General features: G+C 38.0%; 1 long non-coding RNA gene across 1 annotated transcript; it reads right to left on the minus strand.

Moving 5' to 3' along the window:
• Positions 1-7,217: 7,217 nt before the first annotated feature.
• Positions 7,218-8,542, minus strand: LOC143682478 (uncharacterized). The gene is made up of 3 exons (XR_013175154.1): positions 8,489-8,542; positions 7,876-7,916; positions 7,218-7,278 (listed from the first exon to the last, which is right to left on the minus strand). It is a non-coding gene; the product is annotated as an uncharacterized LOC143682478 (long non-coding RNA).
• Between the last annotated feature and the right edge of the window lie 485 nt (positions 8,543-9,027).

Below are 9,027 nucleotides of genomic sequence, written 5' to 3' on the forward strand. Positions count from 1 at the left end.
TGCTCATGAAAGTTGTCTTAGGAAGAAAGAGAATTTTCCAAAGGACAATCAATTTAATTTTTTTTTCTTTTTTTTTTTTTTACATGGGCAGGCACCGGCAATCAAACCCGGGTCCTCTGCCACTGAGCCACCGTGGCCCGCCCCAATTTAATTTTTTTAGAAACTATTTTCGTACAAGGTATAGAAAATAGTTTCATTCATATGCTAAAAGCTGAGCATGCATCATGCTCTTTTTTTTTTTTTTGCTGATGCAAAGCTGCACTGATTTGCAAAAAGAGAGCTTAATTAATGAAAATAAAACCAGTCCAGACAAAATCCATGCTGTCCCATAGTTAAATTCACACTTTATAATTAAATATAGATGCACTTTTCCTCTGTTGTGAAAATCACAGAGTTTTTTGTTTCCTTAGGGAAAATAAAGTGGTTACTTATGACATATGGCATGTTCCAGAAAATGTTTCTTCTGCAGTCATCACAGTTTCCAGCTGATGTAACAGGGTTTTTTCCTTCCTCAAATAGTAGACAATGTTTTGTCTCTCTCCTCTTCTAAAAGTTTTGTGATAATTCTCAAATATATATATAGCTGACCTTTGTTCATACAATTGCTCTTCCCTCTGTCTATTATTCAGGGAAAACTTCTGATAGGGAGAGTACACTTTTCTATATGACTGTGTGCCTGCTCATGTTTTCTGCTTAAGTGTTTATAACCAGATACCTATGGGGAAAACACGGGCTTTGGAATGAGCAGAACTGAATTTAAACCCCACATCTGTCATTTACCAGCCATGTTAATTTGCAAGCTGCTAGAATGCGATATACCAGAACCGGAATGGCTTTTAAAAAGGATTATAGTTACAGGTTTACAGCTCTATGCCTATAAAAACGTCCAAACTAAGGCATCCATAGAAAGACACCTTGAGTCAAGGAAGGTCAATGTATGAGAACACCTCTGTCAGCTGGGAAGATGTGCTGGTTCCTTGCTCCTGGGCTCTGTTGTTTTCAGCCTCTGTTCCAGTGGTGGTTTCTCATTTTGCTTCTCCAGGGCTGGCTTTCATCTCTTGGCTTCCCATGGCTCTCTCCAGGTTCTGGCTTGCTTAACATCTCATGGTGACATCTGCTGGGCACCAAGCATCTCTAAATATCTGTGTGTCTGTTCTCCAAGTTTCAGCATGTGTGTCAATTCTACCCTGAAGTTTCTGTCTGCTGTCGTTTCTGATTCTCTCCAAAATGCTTCCTCTCTTAAAGGATTCCAGTAAACTAATCAAGACCCACCTGGAATGGGTTGAGTGGCCTCTCCATCTAATCAAAGGTCCCTATGCTAAGGCACATCATTTTTTCCCATTCACAAATGGGTGTGAAACATCTCCCTGGAGATAATCTAATCAAAAGTTTCCAACATACAGTATTGAATTAGGATTAAAAGAAATGGTGGCTCCCACAAGATTGGATCAGGATTAAAACATGGTTTTCTGGGGTACATATTCAAATCAGCACACTAGCTATATGTCCTTGAAGACAGTTTTTAAATTTTCATCTATGTATTCAAAAAATATATATCTCATAGAATTATATTAAGGAATAAGTGATATTGTGGCCTGAAGAATATACTAGATACTTGGCACATAGCAGTCACTCAACAAAGGCTAGCTTGTTAACATTATCATATTTTGGCTATTCTAAGGCACATCATTTTTCCCATTCATAAAAATGGAGTGATCCCAGCCCCCATGGCTCCTTCCACTTACTGTGGGCAGCAGTCATAGCGTAGATGTCATTGTCTGTGCATGCTGTAATTCTCTTGCATGGCAGTTGTCTATGTGCCATCTCTCACATCTTGGCCAACAAACCATCTGAGAAAGAATCTCAATGACCATTTGAGGGGGACTTATAAATCCTGGCTATTGACTAAAATCCTTTCATTGATTTTTTTTCTGTAAGAGAAAGTGCCAGTTTCAAATTTTGCAAAGTAGGAATCAGGAGCTTGAAAGAAAATCCTGAAAACACAAGTTTGGGTTCTCTTTGGGTGTGGCTGCGTCATCAATGCCCTAGGAAGCTTAGAGGATAGCAGTGGGGCAAACGTGGGCATCACGAGCTCTGCACAGAAGCGTGACTTGGAACTGGACTCTGTGTGTTTGGGGAATACCTTAAATATTTTGCTTATATTTTCATTTAAAAAGATGCATAAGTATAATATATAATAAAATTTGTTAAAATGAGTCCAAAAGTCATTTAATGAATTTTGAGTGAGTTTAAATAAACATTCTAATCATTGGGTCTGTTTAACTGGCAGTGATTTTTCCTTTTTCCTTTCTCATTGGTATATAAAACAGAGGAATGTCTTACCAATTGATGTTATCTCAAATTTTATGAAATAGCTCATTATTCACACTAATATTTGTGAAGGGATCATGTTTGTTAAAATTCATAGCAAGTACAAAAATTGTCACCTTTTCTGTCCAAAGGGATTGCTTTCATTAATTATTAACTAGTATTATGTCTATCAGAAGGATTATTTAGAAATTCAAAATCAAAGGATGGTGCGGGGAGGAGTGGAAGAGGGAGGAAGGGAGAAGTGAAGGAAAAAGCAAATACCAATAAACTACCTACAAATGCTAATTATTTTCAGCAGAACTCTGCATTAGCTAAAGATATTTAAAAATATCTGAAAGAAGAATTTTTCTAATGTCCATGACTTTGAAATGAACATTAAGGACTAAAATGTTTGTATGTTGGGGCAGAATGGGAGTAGTTGACTAGTTCAATTTGTCTTTTTCAAGAACTTTACATCTGTTAATGTAGTTTAAGAACATTCTTACTTTGCATACTGTACAAATGAATCTGAGGCAACCCTTGAGGAGGCTAATAATTATCAGACTTAAAAGGCAGAGGTTCTATTTTGCTCTGTTAAATTGTTTTCCTTTAATGAAAATCTTTCCTACAATGAGATTGTTTTGGTTAGCTGGATTTAACATTTCATAAATCACGCAGTACCTCCTTAGCAGCAGACTTTCAATTTTCAATTTCATATTCTTTTACATAGATCTAATTATGACTGATTTCTAGGGCATTCCCTATTTCAAAATCATGCAAATGTAGGACAATTTTAAATAAATGCTAGATCTTGAAATTTTTGAAAGAAATTTTCTCTCTGATTTAAATTGCTCAGAAATAGATACTTTGAACCAAGAAAAGATAAAGCGGAATGCATTTGTTCATTTCTAGTCTATGTCTTTTACTAGTTTCTGAGTTTGGGGATCAACGTATGTTATATTAATCAAGCTAAGATTCTTTAGTAACAACTAAAGGGTTAGCACTTACCTGCAGAACAGTTTTATAAAGGAAAATGATATGCCACAAGATGTCACTGTAATCCTAGTGAACTGATTAGAGTAGTAACCACTTTTTTGGATGCATGGTCTAGGAATTGAACCCGGGTCTCCCTCATGGCAAGCGAGTATTCCACCACTAAACCATCCATGATTCCAGTAACCACTTTTATTTCAACATTTACAAAATTAGGTAACAAAATTCTGACAGTAAGCACAAAAGCAGCTGATAATGTTACATTCTTTCTCTCCAGATCCATACCTAACTATTAAAAGTGCACTCTAGAATAAGTCTCTTGCATTCAGTGACAACTTCCAGAGATTAGAGTAAAAATCATTCTTTTGAAGTAAAATAATCTTCATCTTCATGACACACAGTTCTGTCTACCCTATTTCTGACTCGTATTTGAGGTGGAATAATACTTTTTTCTAGTTGGAAACAAAAACTCTGAGTTAAAGAGCCAGTAAAGCTCTTTATGCTCATTCTTTGACGTACATGAATGACTCCGTTGCCACAAGAATGGAGATAAAATTGTGAGCAAAACTGGGCGGTGCAACAGTGGCTCAGTGGCAGGATTCCTGCCTGCCATGCTGGAGACCTGGGTTCAATTCCCTGTGCCTGCCCATGCCAACAACAACAACAAAAAAATTGTGAGCAAAACACAACTTGTACTATGAAAGAAGAAGAAAAAGTCTTTCTTAGTAATTTACTCTGATATATAATGCCTAAGCGAATCAACGGTTCTTGTTAACTTCCCTATTGAAAGTGCCTGTCTGATTTTCATGCTATAGTCAAAGCATGCAGGTAAAAGGGAATCTATAAATGTCAGTTTCAACTATGTTGAAACTCATGGAGAAACGTGAAGTTTAGTTGGTTCTTTCAAGATCACTTTCACCATCAATGGAAGAAATAATGACATAGCATTTATTAGTGAAAGGCCTTCTAGGTCTTTGAACACCTAGAAGAATATTATAAAAGAATATTATACTTAGTGTCCTCAGGTTTTAACTGAAAAGGGGCTGAGTGGCTTGCATCCACAGACGTGGAGGCAACTTTCTTTAAGTTTTCCTTTATTTTTTAAAAAGAAAGTTCTTGGGGAAAACATTTCAAAAAGCATATCTTTAGCTATACGAATGCTTTTGTCACCAGTAACTTGTTGATCATTTTCCTTTTACCAAATTAGATATTTTTTTCCTATTTTATTCACTTAGCAATTACCAGGCAATTTATCATGATCTAGGGCTACAAAGATAAATTAGACAAACTCTAGGCAATTTAGGCAATTTATCATGATCTCATGATCTAGAGATTCAAAGATGAATTAGCTGGTTGACTCCTAAGGCTCTCAAAATCTAGTCAAGGAAGGCAACTATATTAGCAGATAATGTTATGATAGATGCTCATGTTGGGTGCACCTGGAGTAGCGATGAAATGATCAGTTCCTTAGGAGACTGGGTCTATCAGTCAAGGTTCTCCTGACTGTTTTAGTACAAGGAATATAAGTATAGTATTGGCTCATGCGACATCCAAATTCCATATGGCAAGCTTGGAATTCCATTAAATCTTTAGTCTGAGTCTGTATGGAAGGCCATGGAGGAATAGAAAGTGTAGTCCCCAGGGAAAATTCCTTCTGATTCTTGAAACCCTGAACTCTCACTTTTTAAAAAAATTATTTATTAATTAAAAAAAATTACAAGAAACAAACATTCCCAATACATACACTCAGCAATTCACAACATCATCACATAGTTGCATATTCATCATCATGGTCATTTCCCAGAACTGAACTCTCACTTTTAAGAATGTCAACTGATAAATGAGGCCCACCCACAATATGGGGGTAATTTCCTTTACTTAGTCAACTCATTATAGGTGCTGATTTCATCTGTTCTAGTTTGCTAGCTGCTGGAATGTGATATACCAGAAACAGAATGGCTTTTAAAAGGGGGAATTTAATAAGTTGCTAGTTTACAGTTCTCAGGCAGAGAAAATGTCCCAGTTAAAACAAATGTATAGAAATGTCCTATCAAAGGTATCCATCCAAGGAAAGATACCTTGGTTTAAGAAGGCCAATGAAGTTCAGGGTTTCTCTCTCAAGTGAGAAGGCACATGGTGAACATAGTCGGGGTTTCTCTCTCAACTGGAAGGGCACATGGCGAACACAGCATCATCTGCTTTCTCTCCTGGCTTCCGGTTTCATGAAGCTCCCTGGGAGACATTTTCCTTCTTCATCTCCAAAGGTCACTGGCTCATGGACTCTCTGCTTCCTGGTACTGCAGCATTCTCTGCTCTCTCCAAGTCTCCTTCATTCTCCAAAATGTTTCCTCTTTTATAGGACTCCAGAAATGTATCAAGACCCACCCAAATGAGTGCAGACATGTTGTCACCTAATACAAATTAACAACCACTCTTGATTGTGTAACATCTCCAGGGAGATGATCTAATTGCAATGCTGTTTTCCATTAAAAATGCATGGAAATGTGTAGAGATAATATTATTACTTGGTCTTTGAAACAGAATATGTCCATGTTAACGTTAGGCTCATGGTTAGGTTTCAGTTCATGAAGGGATAGCATTAGTGTTAAGTTGTGGGTTAAAGTTAGGCTTTGGCTAGGGTTAGGATTTGCATTATGCTAAGGGTGGAATTAAGATTGGAGTGAAGCTTCGGGTTTGTTTGGGTTTGTTCTTGGTTTTGTGGTTCTTGTAAGTTCAGGGGCAGTGTTATTGTTAGGTTTAGGTTAGGTTTAGGTTAAGGATATTGTTCTCTGAAGAAAGCACTTTCAGTCCATAAAGTGCATGGAAATGAATGGATCCATTAAGTTTCTTAGCCTTCAAAACAGTATTAGGTAAGGGATTTGCATAGCAATTGTTTTAGTTTTCTGTGAAAATGCTAGCTTTCACGAAAGACATACATCAAAATGAATGGAGTCAGGATGTCACTCAGTTCTCAAAACACATGCACAGAGTTTTATCAACTAGAATTCAGTGAGATTTGTTTGACAATGTTGTTTGATGCTTAAAATATGTATGGATGTGTGTGGACCAAGTACATTACTCAGTTTCTGAAGCAAATTATGTTAAGGCTAGGCTCAGTATTAGGATTAGAGTTAGGGTAAGGGTGAAGGTTAGGGTTAGAGTTGGGGTTAGGGTTAGGGTTAGGGTTGGGTTTGGGTGTAGGGTTGATGTGTACAAGTTAGGGTTTGATTTAGGGTTGGTGTTGGGTTTGGGGTTAGGTTTAGGGTTAGGGTTGGGGTTAGTGTTGGGTCTAGGGTAAGGGTTACGGTTAGGGTTAGTTTTAGGGTTAGAGTTAGGGTGAGGGTTTGGATTGAAGTTAGGCATGGGGTTGATTGTGGGACTGTGCATGGAACTTGGGATTTGTACTGGTATTGGTTCTTTGGGGTTTCAAGATTCAAACATACGGTATTGAATAGGGTTTATTCTACCTTTATGAAATGGGACTTTGATCAAAGCATGGCTTTTCTAGGGATATACATCCTTCCAAACCAGCACACCATCTATAAAATATCTCCATAGTAACAATTAGAGCTGTGTTTGACTAAACAACGGGACACCATAACCTAGCTAAGTTGACATATAAAATTTGCTATTACATTGGATAGGGTGGTCCAGTCCTACATAAATCTCAAATGGAAGGCAACAAAAATCTTCAGGTGATTGTTTTTTATTTGATGTGCAGATTTATTTTCCTCTCTGAAAGAAAACATGCTCAAACGCATGCTTTCAATTTTCTTTTGTTGCTAAATGTACTTAATCAAATCAGTTTCTAATTGTGAACACCCGGACAAAATGGAAAAAAAAATTGTTTACTAAATGATAGAAAACATTGCTAAAGAGATATTGTCTAAAGATGCATTCGGGTGGCTGTATAATCATATTGAATTCTACATTTATTTGTTTCTGCACCTTGAGAAAAGGTGCTTGTCTATTGATCTGTAAAAAAAAAAAAAGGAGGGGGGACAAAAATCACTTTAATGGAGAATAAAGGTGCAGTAAAGCCTATGGATTTATCTTGCAATCTAGACATTCTCTCCACATTAAAAAAATATTTTGGGATCCCCAAACCTGATCTCCGGAATTAGTAAAGTGGTTTCTCACCCTGTTTTGGTCATGGCCAATCCGACCAGTGGGAAGCCCCGACACACATAACTGACCAACTCCCAGGCCCTGCTGTGGCGGCCCAGGTAAGGCAGATTGTGTCCGTCCCAGCACGGAAAGAAATGTAAGGTCAGAACTTGGGTATTACTCCAAGGTGACAGAGCTCCAGCATAGCAGGTGCATAGCCCCGGACAGATGGAGGAGATTTTTCAAGGAGCTGACCCGGCTGTGGGCAGGCAGCTCAGAGCCCTTAGAGTTTTAGACCTTGGGGAGTATTACTCCCCAAGGAGTAATACTGTATTACATTACCATTCTTTATACATTACTCCATACATTCATAATACATTACTCCAGGAATGCCACCAGGACCAGCAACCCTGGGGTGACTCTCTGACATGATAAGAGAGGCAACAGAAAACAGTGTCCACTCACCCCCATCTGATCTTGTTGATATCCTTCACACTGCTTCTTTGCTGTTTGGAGAATAAATTCAAGTATTAGATAGCTCAACTTAGGTCCAAGTTATCCTCAAACTCAATCCGCTACCCAGACCAGCTTTTTTTTGGTCTAGCCTAGCACCTGTTGAAGCTTATATTTTTTAACTTTTTTATTGTATAGTATAACATATACACAAAGCAAAGAAATAAAGTAGCGATAGTTTTCAAAGCACTCTTCAAGTAGTTACAGGACCAATTCCAGAGTTTGTCATGGGCTACCATACCATCCTCTCATATTTTTCCTTCTAGCTGCTCCAGAATATAGGAGGCTAGAGGGTTCAAATTTTTTTTATCATCACAATCAACTTTTTCCTTTTTTTTTTTGTGAAAATAGCATATATACAAAGAAGCAATAAATTTCAAAGCAAAGCACTGCAATTAGTTCTAGAACATATTTCAGAGTTTGACATGGGTAACAATTCCACAATTTTAGATTTTTACTTTTAGCTGCACTAAAGTACTGGAGACTAAAAGAGATACCAATTTAATGATTCAGCATTCATATTCATTTGTTAAATCCTATCTTCTCTGTATAACTGCACCATTACCTTTGATCTTTCCATCCTTCTCTTTAAGGATGTTTGGGCTAGTGCCCATTCTAGATTTTTCATATTGGAAGGTTCTGTCACTAATATGGGGTAAGGAGATGGAACTATGTGATGTTCTGGAGAGGCTGGGCCCTCTGGGTTTCAGGACTTATCTGAACCAGGGACCCATCTGGAGGTTGTAGGTTTCTGGAAAGTTACTCTAGTGCATGGAAGACTTCTGGAATCTTATATATTGCCCTAGGTGTTCTTTGGGATTGACTGGAATGGTCCTGGTTGGGGGTTGGCAGGTTATGATAGGTAGCAGTGTCTAACTGAAGCTTGTGTAAGAGCGACTTCCAGAGTAGCCTCGCAACTCTATTTGAACTCTCTCTGTCACTAATACTTTATTAGTTACACTTCTTTCCCCTCCTTTGGGGAGGATGGAATTGTTGAAACCACTGTGCCAGGGTCGGATTCATCCCTGGGAGTCATCTCCCACATCACCAGGGAGACTTTCACCCTTGGATGCCATGTCCCACTTAGAAAGGAGGGCAATAATT

The sequence above is a fragment of the Tamandua tetradactyla genome, chromosome 5 (genome assembly GCF_023851605.1).
Source record: "Tamandua tetradactyla isolate mTamTet1 chromosome 5, mTamTet1.pri, whole genome shotgun sequence".
Lineage (NCBI taxonomy): Eukaryota > Metazoa > Chordata > Mammalia > Pilosa > Myrmecophagidae > Tamandua > Tamandua tetradactyla.